Source organism: Hippoglossus stenolepis, chromosome 4, assembly GCF_022539355.2.
Source record: "Hippoglossus stenolepis isolate QCI-W04-F060 chromosome 4, HSTE1.2, whole genome shotgun sequence".
Classification (NCBI taxonomy): domain Eukaryota; kingdom Metazoa; phylum Chordata; class Actinopteri; order Pleuronectiformes; family Pleuronectidae; genus Hippoglossus; species Hippoglossus stenolepis.
The window spans coordinates 27,469,278-27,485,587 of NC_061486.1; the positions used below are offsets into that span (position 1 = coordinate 27,469,278).

The window sequence follows — 16,310 nt, forward strand, 5'->3', positions numbered from 1 at the left end:
TGCAATGTAAGGAGTACCGGCCTATACTTGATATAAATAACAGATTAAAAAGAGAGAAATTAAAGGCTCCAGACCCAATTTAACAAAGCTAAAATATCACGCATAAAACAAACACAGCACACTTTAAGAATCCCAATACTGGTGTAATTGCACCAGTGGATTATCACTGCAAACGATATTATACAATGAAATAACAGAAGAGGGCCTCTAGTTTACGGAGCCAATAACTCACCAATATTCAAGCCATTAAACCAGGATTGCACAGTACCCGTCAACCATATTGCACATTACCCATAGAACAAAGAACAAATTAAAATGAACAAAGAAACCAGAAATCAAACCAATTAATCAGAAAGAAACTAAATCTAAACAAGGCCAAATAATCTAAATGGGAAAAACAGTGACCGTAAATATTCTGCCAGAAGGCAGTCCTATGAAACAAACATGTCATATTAGGTCACACAATTATTAAACAAGTTTATCAAAATGTTTAAAAACATTTACAAATATAAAACACATCGTTATGCCATACCTTCAATTAATTTAAATAAAGCAGAGACCCACGCCGTCCTTATTGTCGTGATGACAAGTACTAAAACAGGAAAAGGACAATTACACTTATTGTCACAGACACAATAGTATAGACTCTGGATAAATGTTGCGGCGCATTACTTACAAGTATCGTTCCCATTAGTTTGTGTGTACACGCTGAGATTATTACAGCGTGCCTGTATGGCGACGCTGATGCCGTCTCTCACACACACGGGCGCGCACACACACACACACAGCTGTACGCTGGGCTCGCAACAAACAATTGGCGTCCACACCTGCTGCGCCCACGCTACACTTCCTCACAGGACCGGCAGTGCAGAGAGCGAGAGCGACTACGGTGTCCCTAAATAAACTTCGCCAACTCCCCTCATCCTATAGGCATCGCCGTCCTGTCAGGTTAATTAGAGCTGTGATTTTATATCTACAATGATATGTAAGCATAACTGGTAAAGTAACACTGCTAAAACTATCCTGTTTTAGCTAAAGCTTTTTATTAAGGATTGACCCCATTACACTTATTTGAGTTATTTTAATCACCAAGTCCTTGTCTGAGTCAAGTGTCTGCGGAGCGAGTGCCTGGGCTGCAGTCTCAACAGGAGCCGCGTCCCCCGCGGTGCAAAACTCGGCAGGCGCCTGCCACTCCTCGCCGTCCCGCCCGCCGCCGTCAGCGCTTTTTCCGTTTTGGTTTCTTGTCTTTCGTTCAGTTATTGCCGCCTCTTCTCCCTGTGCGCACTCCATTTCCTCCGCATCTTCACCCTTGCTCTCCTCGCTCAGACTGCCTTCCTCACTCTCCCCAGACTCGTCGTGTCCCTTCTCCTCTTCTTCACTCTTATTACATATGCATTCATCCATATTATTTGAACACAGGCTGCATTTTATATTTTTTCTGCTGCACTCCCGCGCGTAGTGCCCCTGGACTCCACATTTGTGACATGTGAAGTCCGGGCACTCTCTTAATAAATGTCCCGGCTGCACACACATCCTGCACACCCTCTGTTGCTTGTCATGTATTACCCTGAAATACTCCGCACCCAGCGCAGTGCTGAATTTCGCTGAGTATGGCAACGATTGAACTTGATTATTAAATTTTACCTTCAAATATCTCGTCCCATCTGCCACGTTAGTGTTCGGCCACATCCTTCTTTTTATCGGTGATGCAGCCGAGACTCCCCAGCCCTGCAGCTTTGCCAGGATCTCCCGATCTTCTATGTAGAACGGCAGGTTTAAAAATGACACCACCAGCTCGTCATTTGTTAGTTCCCTGGCGTAGATTCTGGTGTCCCCGATCTTGAATCCTTCCATTAGCCTCTCCTTCCCTCTTGGGTGGCTCATCGTCATCTCATATCTGTCTGCCGTGATGAACCTGCAGGCCACGAGTCCTCCGCAGAGTTCACGCACGCATCTCATTAGCTCCATCGCGCTTATCGCATGGCCTTTTTCCATCTCCACATTTACTGTGAGCTTCCTCTCACTTCTCTCCGTCCCAATATTTTCCACACTCTTGTTTTCAATAGTTTTCTGTCCGTTTTCGTTCTCATTTGTCATTATTTCGTTCCGTGGGGAGGTGAAACACAATGATATAAATGAACTTTAACAGTCTTCTCTGTTGAAAAAACGAAAGGAGAGGGAGGGGGGAAGAAAAAAAAAGGAGAGCAGTCACCCGCGGTGCTCCACGTTGCCAAATCTCTTACAATCACCTGACATTCACACATGCGCAGTTCAGGGTGGTATGGCCGTAAGCGAAGGATTCAACCCACAATACCTTATTTATACATGTGAATAAATGAGGGGAAATGTTCAGGTAAACAAAAAGAAGGTGCAATTTTGTCGTAATATTGCAAAGAAAAAAATCCTTAGAACATTCAATCATTTACTTCAGTAATAATGTCAAGGTTTCGTTTTCTGTATTTTCCTTGATGTTGGGTCAACTCCCTGCTCTTTCATCGCTCTATACAAATATAACATTTTGAGAATGATGTGCTAATATGACAAGAACAAAGTAGTGTTTTTTTTTTATAAAAAGTATTTCCTTGTTCACTCTGTGAGGATTACATATCCTGTTTTTCTTTGATGGTGAATCTTTTCTGCTCTTTCTTAGATTTGTCACCTCTCAAATAACAGCGCCACCCTCTGCTGGTTGCAAAGAAAACTCGAAAAAGCTTACAGCACCTGGTATTCCCAGGCGGTCTCCCATCCAAGTACTAACCAGGCCCGACCCTGGTTAGCTTCCGAGATCGGGCATGTTCAGGGTGGTATGGCCGTAAGCGAAGGACTCAACCCACAATACCTTATTTATACATGTGAACCACCACCATCATCAATACTACTGTTACTTTGTGACTATTGAAACTTGGTTTCTATTATTTAATTTTAAGGAAAGAGAAGCCCAAGGTGAAATTGTCATAATACTGTAAGAGAAAAATCATTACAATTTTCAATAATTTACTTCAGAAATAATATCCGGGTTTTTACATACTGTTTCTTTTTCTGATGGTGAGTAAACTCCCTGCTCTTTCATCCTTCTCTCCAAATATGATATTTTGAGAATGATATGTTACTATTGCATGAATAAAGTAGTGTTTTGACTGTCAAAAGTCATTTGAATGTTTCGCTCTCTTCCTTCAGTGATGATGTGTGTGTTCCATATCCTGTTTTTTCTTTGATGGTGAGTCCACCCTGCTCTTTCCAAGATGTTTCTCCTGTGAAGCAGCAGCAACAGCACCCTCTGCTGGTTGCAAAGAAAATTCGAAAAAGCTTACAGCACCTGGTATTCCCAGGCGGTCTCCCATCCAAGTACTAACCTGGGCCGACCCTTCTTGGCTTCCGAGATCAGACGAGATCGGGCATGTTCAGGTTAGTATGGCCATAAGCAAATAGATCCACCCACGAAACCTAATTTATACATGTGAATGAATCAGGGGAAATGTTCAGGTAAACAAAATGAAGGTGAAATTGTCGTAATGTTGCAAGGAAAAAAATCCTTAGAACATTGAATCATTTACTTCAGTAATAATGTCGAGGTTTCATTTACTGTATTTCCCTTGATGTTGAGTAAACTCCCTGCTCTTTCATCGCTCTATCCAAATATGACATTTTGAGAATGATGTGCTAATATGACATGAACAATGTTCACTCTCGTCATGTTCCATATCCTGTTTTTCTTTGATGGTGAATCTTTTCTGCTCTTTCTAAGATTTGTCGGCTCTCAAATAGCAGAACTACCCTCTGCTGTTTGCAAAGAGAAGTGAAAAGGCTTACAGCACCTGGTATTCCCAGGCAGTCTCCCATCCAAGTACTAACCAGGTCCGACCCTGCATATGTAACGGATTTGGATTGGCCACAAGGATGAATGACTCAGGGGGTTGGTTTCCAGCTTTTTATTCACCTGTAAAAACACATTGCTTTGCTGTGGTTATTTTACACCTCCTGCTGCATCTCCGTTCTTAAACCCTCAGTAATGTAAAACAACACTCAGCCATACTTTTAACAGTATGTAATAAACACAGTACAAAAGTGACATGAAATAGAAAGGTGCCTTGGGTTGGGTTATTAAACAGCCTATCCAAAATTTGGTTTAAAAAAGGAAAACCCACATACCTGTAAAAACACATTGCTTTGCTGTGGTTATTTTACACCTCCTGCTGCATCTCCGTTCTTAAACCTTCAAAATAAAATAATTTACTTCAAAGGGCTGCCGAAATCCCCGCGACGCTACTAGACAAAATGGCGCCGCTATCGTGTAAAACGTATCACCGTGAAAGTTAAACGACAACATTTACAAAACATATCAACACTCAAAACAGCAGCACAGCGTACTTGTATTTACAACATACAATTTAGACCGTTAATTTAAGGAAAATTATAAAATAGCGCGGAGCATTTCCGCAGGTGACTTACCCTCAGTAATGTAAAACAACACTGAGGGGGGGAGGGGTTGACAGGAAGTATAAGCTTTCGGAGGAACATAAAAGGTGACGCACAGCAAGGTCACTTCCGCAGGTAATCGTTAATAAAGTAAAATAACTAATAAAATTCACAAATACAAATTCTAAATAAAAATAAATAAAGTACATTTCTAACTCTGTTACACATAGCTTCCGAGATCGGGCGTGTTTTAAAAAAAAAATACATTGAATTTTATATACACATTTTTGTACATCCACCTGTATATAGTCTGACTTTTGCAGTAACATCACTTGGCATATTAATACAGCAAATATCGCAATATGTGCCTTGATTTTAAAACATACATTCAAACAAAAACAATAAATAAAAACTAACTCAAAACAACAAACAAAAACAAATAAACAAACATATCTATCAAAACGGAGTTAATAAGAAAATAATAACAAAACAAATAATTGCAAATACGTTTACATATGTATGTCTATATGTATAAATATATATATTCACAAATGAAATAATTAATTACAATCAATGAATCTTAATCAAAATTCAATATGATCTTCCCGTCCTCTTCTATTTTAATGAATGTGCTTCCATCCACAAATCCTTTGCGAAACTCTTCTCTGACATAGCTATGTACAATATTTACATCTTTTTCCATTATACTTTTGAGTACACTCCACACCGACTTTTTTCTTTTCGTAGTGGGCTAAATTCCTTCTTAATTTGATGGCATATCTTGCATGGCTCAGGACGTAATTTAAAAGATTGACATTGCATTTTTTCCCTCTGCCAGTCGTCCCAAAAAGCCATAGCTTTCTCCATTCCATGCTCTCCACCAACGTCCCCTCCCAACATCTGTTTATTAGATCTTTCATTTTCACGAAATAACCTTTTAATTCACAACATTCAAAAAATTCATGCATACATGTTTCCACTTCCATACTACATACATCACATTCCTTTTTCACATTTAAATCAGATTTACTTATCATGTTGTTGTAAATTCTGTTGTGTCTTAGCATGAAATCAAAATGTTCACATTCAATGCTATTCCATTTCACTCTCAGATTCTTCCATATCTTCTCCACATCCAATTCTTTCATGACTTTGTTCCACACTTTCTCTGCAGCTGGTCGTCTCACTGCTTCACTTTTTATGCATCTGTATATCACTTTTGTTTTCACACATCAGATTCACTCTGCTCTTTCCTTCTCCAACATACATTTCTATTTCTCCTCCTTCTCCTACCTCAGCCTCTCTCTCAATCATTCCCTTCCATTCTTTTGGTATAGCCCTTTGGATTTTTTTCTACCAATCCCCATTTCCTAATCCCTGCTTTCCATATAATTCTGTTGTAAATTGTTTCCCCACCTTCTGCAATTTTGGGGTTTAAAAAAACAGGCTGTTCCCATACTTGTTTCACATTTTTACATTCATACTTCACACTTTTCACAAACTCCCCCCATGCTCCAATCATCTCCTTATAGATGTCAGCCACTCCGTTCATCATGCCTTTTTTAAGTTCCATGAACACTCCACTTTCTCCACATCCTCCACATTTGTTTATTGCTTCACTTAGAAATATCTTCCACACATGATCACTTCTTCCCTTTAAATACCTCACCATCATTTTCACCCTTAGTGCTTTCTTTTTCCTTTCTAAATTAATCATCTTCAATCCTCCATCCTCATATTCATTTTCTAATACTTCCCTAGCTATCTTAACTCCCTTCCCATCCCACAGGAAATCACTCACCATTCTCTCCACCTCTTTCAACACTCTCTCAGGCACTTCCATCACATTCATTACATACACAAGCTTGCTCATTATTAGTGCATTTACCACTACTACTTTCCCCTTCAATTTCAACCCTCTCTTCTTCCAAAACCCTAATGTCTTCTTTATACTATTTATTATCCCTTCATACTGCCTGTCTCTCCCTTCCTTTCCCTCGATCCCTAAATTTACTCCTAGCACCTTAAAATAATCTTTCTTCTCCTTTTATTCCTATCTCTAACCTCCCTACTCTGCCCTTACCTATATACATGATTTCTGACTTGTCTGTTTACCTTTGCCCCTGATGCCCTCCCATACAACTTTACACTTTCTAATATCTCCTCTACACTTTCCTTGTCTTTTACTGTTATTGTTCTGTCATCTGCATATTGATATAATGTGCTCACCTTCCCACCTGGTAACTCTATGCCCTTGATTTTGTTGTTTTGCAACAGCAGTGCCACTAAAGGCTCTGCTGACACCGAGTAAAGGAGGGACGATAGCGGACACCCTTGCCTGACTGATCTCTCTAATCGAAATTTGTCTGTGACTATCCCATTAATTTTAACCCTGCTGGCTGCCCTATCATACATCTTCCTAATCCATCCTACCAACTTTTGCCCAAAACTGACTTTTTCTAACACCCTGTATAAATGTGGTCTACCCTATCAAATGCTTTATTTAAATCTAAACTAACCACTATTCCTCCATTACCTTCCTTCATGTGTGCTATTACATCTCTGATGCTACTTATTGTGTCCGCTATGTCCCTCCCTGGTATGCTATACGCCTGTGTGTTTCCCACCACCATCCCTATTACCCCCTTTATTCTATTTGCTAACACCTTGGCTAATATTTTGTGATCACCGTTCAGCATGCTTAGTGGTCTGTAATTTTCTAATCTGTCCTTACTTCCTTTTCTATATATTATTCTGACTAACCCTGTCGACATACTTTCTGTCATTTCATCTTTCTTTTCTATCCATCTAAATAATCTATCTAATACTGGTATCAGTTCTTCTCTAAATTCAATATAAAATTCCCCTATTATCCCATCTGTTCCCGGACTCTTATTTCTTCCTAACTCACTTATTACTTTGTCTATTTCTTCTGTTCCTATCTGTCTCTCACACATTTCACTATCATCTTTACTCACCCTGGCTTTCACTTTATCTAACAGCTGTCTGCTACTCTCCATCTACCTCTTCTTTCCTAAATAAATCTCTGTAAAATTCTTCTACTCTTTCTGCTATCCCTAGAAAGTCTGTGATTTTCTCTCCATCCTTTCCGTCTACTTGTTCTAAATAATTATTTTTCTGCCTTATCCTCTCAAGCCCTAAGAAATAACCTGTACATTTTTCTCCCTCTATGGCATATTTAGCTCTACTTCTTATTATTGCTCCCTGACACTTTCCCTGTTCTATCTCCTTCAGTTCTTCTTTTATCTTTATATACTCTATGTTGTAATCACTTTCCTTTTCAGCCCTTTCTGCCTCTCTGACTAACACTTTTTTTTTTAGCCTCATTTCTCTTTCTCTCTCTGTTCTGTTTCTGCCCCTGCTATATGTCCTACTCAGCTCCTTTATTTCTTTTTTCAATTCCTCCCACCACCATACAATGTCTTCCTCATACATGCAGTCATTCTTTCTCATTATACATTCTCTCAGGAAGCCTCTTATATTTTTGGATACATCAGGCAATCAATTGATTTATTCAGCCAGTTTCATTAAGAACTTAGAAGAAAAAAAAATGTACCCCCAATTTCCCCGCTGAATTATTATAACCACCGCTGCTTCAGGATCAGGACAGACGCTCATTAAAGGTCCGGTCATCCTGTATCTGAGTCTCTGTCAGTCTGCATTTTAACAATAAACACTCTGTGACTTCGTGTTTGTTTGAGTCGCTCTAGACTTTATGAGATATGTTTAAACCTGCTACACAACATAAGACATAACATGACGTGCACAGACAGGACATCAGGGTTAAAGTGAGCAGAACGAGTCATGATTTGACACCATCGATTAATAAGTAAATACATGTGATCATCAGTTCGTGTGTGAGGAGGGACACAGACGAACAGATTATGTTCCTCCCGCAGATTATGACTCAATGCTGTGTTTTATCTTCATTGTTGCAGAAGAAGCGATGCCCCACTTATCCAGTAACATAAATATGAATTCAGCAGGTTTTTATAGAGATGAGGATAAAAGGGCGTAAATTCCATAGTTATTTAATACATTTGATCACTGCATTAGTAAATTCAATTATTACTGTCTATGTACTACTTTTATTTAAATAAATAGAGTTTTAATATACTATGCATTTAGTTAAAAGGGTGAGGGTTTACCTTTTTCTAGGACAGCCGGGCCTTCATCATTTGTGTGTACGCATGGCCTGAGGAAGTTCTACATTTGTTCACAGAGTGGAAAAAAATCTAGGTAAGAACATATTGATGAATCCCAGATTTGTGTGTCAAACGTAAGTGCGCACAGTTTAAGCAAAGATTTGTGCATACGCACTATTTGTGAATGAGGCCCAATGAGGCTACATTTTTGCGACAGGTATAGCATTGCTCAGCAGCTCGATGCAGGCTAAAGGTTTGGCATTTTGTGTTTTTTGTTGAGTTTGGCTTCAGTTTGTTTGTCCCCCCCCAATAAATGTTATCACCAGCCACCACTGCCTTAAACTCCATTAACTCATTTACCCAATCAATCAATCAAATTTTATTTGTATAGCCCATAGTCACAAATCACAGTTTGTCTCATAGGGCTTTAACAGGGTGTGACATCCTCTGCCCTTAACCCTCAACAAGAGTAAGGAAAAACTACTTAAAAACCCTTTTAACAGGGAAAAAAAAGAAGGTAGAAACCTCAGAGAGAGCCACATGTGAGGGATCCCTCTCCCAGGACGGACAGAAGTGCAATAGATGTCAAGTGTAAAGGAGAACATCATCAAGGTTTTAGCAGCATTGATTAGGGTAAACATTTTGAAGCATAACTGAAGGTCAATGAATTGATGGATTATTGTCAGTAATGGTCGAGTATCTGATGAGAAATGCTATATATCAGGCAGTCCTGCTGCAATCATAGTCTATGGTCAGCAGCCACCACGATCATGATCCACCATCAAGATCGGATGCCACCATAGTCCACAGTCATTGTCCACTGCCGCCATTAGGATCCATCATCAGCTGCCACCTCGATCGTGGTCCACCACCACTATCAGATGCCAACACGATACTGGATCCACCATTATTATCATGATCAGCCAGCACGCTACAGAATCCGCTATACTGGATCCACCATTACGATCTCTGATACGCGATCCACAGATCATAATCCACGATGTGGCCACAACTGGGGCCCTGGATCTGCGAACGATAAGGCAAAGGGACTCCGGGGAAGAAGTCAAGTCAGTAACATGTATTGATGAGATATTAATTTCTTTGATGTGATAAGGATGGAGAAGAGGAAGGAGAAGCTGGAAAGAGAAGCTCCGAGTGTCATGTGTCCCCCGACCTTCTAGACCTATAGCAGCATAACTAAGAGCAGGTCTAAGACAAGCCTGGACCGGCTCTAACTATAAGCTTTATCGTAAAGGAAGGTTTTAAGCCTACTCTTAAACGTACAGATGGTGTCTGCCTCCCGAACTGAAAGTGGGAGATGATTCCACAGGAGAGGGGCTTGATAGCTGAAAGCTCTGGCTCCTACTCTACTTTGAGAGACTTTAGGGACGACAAGTAAGCCTGAATTCTGGGAGCGCAGTGCTCTAGTGGGTTGATATGGTACTATCAGCTCTTTGAGGTATAATGGTGCCATATTGTTAAGGGCCTTGAAGGTGAGGAGGAGAATTTTAAATTCTATTCTAGATTTAACCAGAAGCCAGTGTAGCGAAGCTAATACTGGAGAAATGTGGTCTCTTTTCTTTGTTCTTGTCAGGACACGTGCTGCGGCATTTTGGACAAGCTGCAGAGTCTTTAACGACTTACTGCTGGAGCCTGATAATAAGGAACTACAATAATGAAGTCTGGATGTAACAAAGGCGTGGACTAGTTTTTCTGCATCTTTTTGGGAAAGGACATGTCTAATTTTTGAGATATTACGCAAGTGGAAAAAGGCGGTCCTAGAAATTTGTTTTAAGTGTGAATTAAAGGACAAATCAGGATCGAAGATCACTCCGAAGTTCCTGACTGTTTCATTGGAAGCAAGGGCAATGTCGTCTAGCGCAGCTATATCATTAGATAATGTATCTCTAAGGTGTTTAGGGCCAAGTATTAGAACCTCTGTTTTATCTGAGTTTAATAAGAGAAAATTGCGGGTCATCCAGGTTTTTATGTCCTTGAGACATGCTTGGAGTTTAGTTAATTGATTACATTGTTCAGGTTTTATTGACAAGTGTAACTGGGTGTCATCCGCATAGCAGTGGAAATTTACTGAATGTGTCCTGATAATGTTTCCTAGTGGAAGCATATATAATGAGAATAAAATTGGGCCGAGCACAGAGCCTTGTGGAACACCATGGTTAACTTTGGTGCGCACAGATGACTCATCATTAATTTGCACGAATTGGGAGCGGTCTGAAAAATAGGATTTAAACCATTTTAGGGCGGTTCCTTTAATGCTAATTAACTGTTCTAGTCTCTGTAATAAAATATTATGGTCAATTGTGTCAAATGCTGCACTAAGATCTAACAGAAAGAGGACAGACACAAACCCCTGATCTGAAGCTATTAGAAGATCATTAGTGACTTTTGCCAAGGCTGTCTCTGTGCTGTGATTGGCTCTAAACCCTGACTGAAAGTCTTCATATATATTATTTTCCTGGAGAAACTCACACAGCTGATTGGCTACAACTTTTTCTAGGATTTTAGACAGGAAGGGGAGATTAGATATCGGACGATAATTGGCTAAAACCTCTGGGTCTAAGGTGGGTTTTTTGAGGAGGGGTTTGATTACAGCTATTTTAAAAGACTGTGGTACATATCCTGATGATAATGACAGATGTATTGTGTTCAGTAATGAACTGTCAATTAGGGGCAGAATTTCTCTAAGTAATTTTGTAGGAATGGGGTCTGAGATACAAGTTGTTGGTTTAGAAGATGAGATTATTTTGGGGTGAGGTGTGACTCTCAGTCAGCCTGGCTACAGTGCTGAAGAGAAACCTGGGGTTGTTTTTATTCTCTTCTATTAGTTTTGAATAGTAGGCGGCTCTTGCTTTGTGGAGGGCCTCCTTATATGCTTTAACACTATTCCTCCAGTCTAGGAGATTTTCAACACGGTTGCTGGAGCGCCACTTCCTTTCTAGTTTTCTTGATACTTGTTTTAACTCATGTGTCTTGGAATTATACCACGGAGCTAATTTACTATTTTTTATATGTTTCTTTTTTAGAGGCGCTATTGAGTCTAATGTTAATCGTAATGAGTTTACAGAGCTATCGGCGAGATGGTCAATCTCAGTGGAGCTAGGGTTTTTAATGAATTTGTTGTTTATATCGACGGATAATACGGGTTTAAATGTAATCGGAAATTATTTCCTTAAATTTAGCTACAGCACTATCAGGTAAACATCTTGAAAATGAGTTTATTATTAGTGGCATATATTCTGATAGTGAAAAATCGAAGGTTATTAAATTATGGTCTGATAGAATTGGATTGCGCGGAAGTACCGTTAGATGTTCAATTTTGATACCGTATGATAATATAAGTGTGTGGTTACAACAATGAGTAGGTTGGTGTACACACTGACTGAAACCAATTGAGTCTAATATCGAAATAAATGCTACGCTAAGGCTATCTTTATTATTGTCAACATGAATATTAAAGTCACCAACAATAATAATTTTATCGGTCTTTTGGACTAGGTTTGATAAAAACTCAGGGAATTCTGTTAAAAATTCAGTATAAGCCCCAGGGGCACGGTAAACTACAGCAAATATGATTGGCTGTTGGTGTTTCTTGGATTGGTGTGGAAGACTAAGAACAAGACATTCAAATGAGTTGTATCTTAGTTTAGGTTTAGGATTAATTAATAGACTGGAGTTAAAAGTAGCAGCAACTCCACCTCCTCGACCAAATTCTCTGGGAACGTGTGTATTTACATGACTGGGGGGAGTAGATTCATTTAGACTGACATATTCATCAGGATGCAGCCATGTCTCAGTGAGGGACAATAAATCTATTTTATGATCTGAGACTAGTTCATTAACTAAAATAGCCTTTGATGACAATGATCTTATGTATAACAGACCACATTTAAAAGTCTTTGTTTCCTGAGTTGTTGCAGAGGTTGTGTTAATTTGTATTAGATTTTTGTGTGGAATTCTCCCTCTGTTATTGTTTGATTTAAATAATGTAATGGGACGGTGGACAGACACAATCTCTATGGGTTTGTGGTTGTGTGACTGATCCAGAGGGAGCGCAGAGAAGTGTGTAGCACTGCAGCTCTGCGTCCTGGTCCCAACTCTGGGTTGTCATTTAATAGACTGGGTAATATCCCTAGATAAGAGAGATGCTCCATCTCAAGTGGGATGAACGCCGTCTCTCCTAACAAGACCAGGTTTCCCCCAAAAAGTTTGCCAATTATCTACAAAGCCCACACCGTTTACAGGACACCACCTCGACAGCCAGCGGTTAAAAGACAACATGCGGCTAAACATGTCATCACCTGTTGTGTTAGGGAGAGGGCCAGAGAAAATTACTGTGTCCGACATCGTTTTTGCAAAAGCACACACCGAATAATTTTCTTAATATATCTTTAAATAAAAACTGCTTATAAATCATCTACAAACCTACATCTTCTATAAATTACAATTTGTTAAAGCAACAGTTTATTTGCGATAGAAAACTCAGAGAGAGAAGGAAAGAGAGAGAGAAAGAGAGAGAGAGTTTTTCCTCCTACGTGGACTCATCAGAAATGTTGAAAAGTAAGGTTTCTCTTCACTTTTCTTCTTTATTTAGTTTTGTTTTGGGGAGGGCTATTTTGAGGTTCCAGGCCACTGTCTGTAAACATGACTATGTTCCATATTATATTGTTATATAAGACATGAATGATCTCAACTTCATTTCTGTCAATGACAGGGGTCTTAATATTCCACATAAAAGGACCACTATTCTAGAAATTTTTTTTGTAAGAAAAATTTTGACTTTGCCATGTTCCAGGAAACACATTTGCTCCATAAGGATAATAGGCGTTTTGCAAACAAGTTTTACCACACTATTGCTTCCTCGTCAGCTTCTACAAAAACCAAGGGCATGTTGATAGTTTGTAAGCGTAAGTTGGAAGTTTGATATTATTGGTTCCTTGGCTGATACAGATGGACGGATTGCCGTTGCTAAGATTATTGTAGATGGGAAAAACAATGCACTGATCTCTGCCTATGCTCCTAGCACTTTTGATGCGTCTGACAGATTTTCGGCTGGTTCTTGGGGCAGATTTGATGGAAACAAATAGAACAGGCGAAGCAGAGAACAGGGACGAACGTCTTGCCTCTGATGCACTACGTCAGTGGGAAGCCCACACAGTTATGGTCGATACTTGGCACTTTGTGAACCCTACTACAAAGGATTATTCTTTTTTTTCCGGCCAGACATATATCTTTTTCAAGGATATATTTTTTTCTTTGCATTCATAGACCTTTTCCAAAATATTCAAAACATCTTTTATGTACCGGTTGCATGGTCTGATCGCAGACCTATTGACTGCTCTGTCACCATAAGGGTTGCCCTCACAAGAGCTCCCAGGTGGCATTTCAATTCCTCCTTGCCCCGCAACAAAGCATTCAAGGCGCAATTCAAGAGTAATCTCCTCGAATTTCTGGAGTTCAACAGGGGCTAAATTTCTGACCCAAGGATATTGTGGGAAGCAGTGAAGGGCTTCATCAGAAAAAACACTACACTGTATGCATCAGTCTGAAATAAGGAACGCATGGATAAATTAGAAGCGTTAGAACTAAAGTGACTCTGTTTCCCTCCAAAAAGAACTGATTGGAAAAAAAATTATTCCATTCTCAGGCGCTGCTCAGAATTTCTCATGCACAGAACCAGGCAGACCTACTACTTCCACTCTGCTAGACCTAGTCACTTGCTAGCCATTGCTCTTGGATATGATACAGATTTCAATTGAGGAAGGCTCATTCTCTTTAATATCTTTGCTTCTTAAAAAAGACAAGGACCCAACAGATTGGGTCAGTTACAGGCCCCTTTCACTTCTAAATGTAGACATTAAGATTTATGCCAAAGCTCTGGCTCAGCGGCTTCAGGGTCACATGGCAAAATTAGTGCATACTGATCAGACAGGTTTTATAAAATCTAGGCTGGCTTCTGATAATGTTAGGAGTTTCGTCAGTCACCCTTGTTGCCTCCAATCTCTATCAATGGAACCCATCACCACATTTCGGTATATGTAGACGACGTGCTACTGTATGACAACAATGCTGTACATGGTATTCCACAAATTCTATCTATTTTTGATCAATATGGTAAACTTTCAGTTTTTTTTGGCAGAAACTGCTTTGTCTCTGATCCAGTCGATGGTCAGTACACCCGTCCCACATCATGTATTCCAGCAGTCAAAAGTTTTACATATCTGGGGGTAAAAATGTTCCCTTCGATTCAGACAATAGTCAAATGTAATTTTGGTAATACACTCAGGAAAGTATTTCAGATTTATATAGATGGTCTTCGTTACCCAATTCACTTCGCAGCCGAGTAGCAATAATTAAGATGAACATCCTACCCAGTGTCAATTTCGTTAGCTCAATGATACCTCTTTCCCCATCAATCCAGTATTGGAGTAAGCTCACAAAATTTCTGTGGCGGGGCAAAAGACCACGTATCAAGCAATCCATAATGCAGGGGGAAAAACAGGCTGGTGGCCAAATTGTTAATTTTTATTATTGGGCCTACACACTTAGACCTATATAAAACTGGCCATCCCATCATTAATGGCCATCCAATTCAGTTATTGTGTTGGAGAGAAAAGGGAGTTTGCACACTGGGGGATTTTTTTGGGGGTACGAGGGTTTGCAATCATTCCAGGACTGATACACACAATCTACCACGTTCCTCTTTTTTCTTTTATTTGCAGTTGTGAGTGGCCTTAAAGGCTGGTGGAGTCCCATGGCAAAATCCTCTTGCACCACACCCATTTCAACCTCTTTTCCACAACACTAAAGGTACAAGCGGTATGGTGTCCAAATTCTTCTAGTTTATCTCGCAGCATTCTTACAGAATTCTTACTCTCTCTATGGAGGGCTGATATCCTGGTGCTGAAGCCATCTTTTGACTGGAATAAAGTCTGGTCGAACACTGCTAGCCTCCAGAAATCCTGATCACCAGCAAATACACTACAATTTTATACATCAAGTGTACATGCCACCTAGGAAGCTCTGTATAATGAAAATTATTCCTGACCCTATTTGCACTCTATGCTCTATGAAAGCTGCTGGTACTTATTTCCATATGTGTTTGGAATGTCCTCCAGTAGCGAAATTCTGGCGAATAGTTGCTTCTAACCTCTGATATGTTTGAGTGTGGCGTCCCTCATTCGCCTATTACACTTGTTCTAAATGAATGGTCTGAGTTGGGCTTAAGACTGGTCGAATTTTTTTTATATTGTGTCAATAATAGAGATGTGGAGTCTGATATTAGTGAAGTGTATGTTATTAAGAAAGTTTAATAAAAGAAAAAATTTGATCGAAAAAACCCTGTCAGTAATAAGTCATTTATAAGCCTTTAGTTAATGATGAACTAATAATTGACAAAACATTAATATACATTTGTAGATGATTAATAAGTGATATTTTCACATATTTACAAGTCATTTACAAACTTTTAGTAAATCATGAAATGGTCATTAACAAATCATTATATAATAGATTAATGAGTAATGGTGTGATGTATTGTGAATCACTAGTATCACATGCAAAGATTTCGACGTATGCAAGTATCAGTTTCTCTGTACACATTGGTTAATCATGAACACTTGATTAGTAAATGATCATTATATCATTTGTTGATGTATCATCAATCACTTATAAGTGTGGTAGACAAGTATTTGTATTTTTAGGTGTTTA

At 39.4% G+C, this 16,310-nt stretch overlaps 2 pseudogenes; both read right to left on the reverse strand.

Moving 5' to 3' along the window:
• Nucleotides 1–2,709: 2,709 nt before the first annotated feature.
• Nucleotides 2,710–2,818, reverse strand: LOC118108223 (annotated as a pseudogene).
• Nucleotides 2,819–3,304: 486 nt separating this feature from the next.
• Nucleotides 3,305–3,423, reverse strand: LOC118108073 (annotated as a pseudogene).
• Between the last annotated feature and the right edge of the window lie 12,887 nt (nt 3,424–16,310).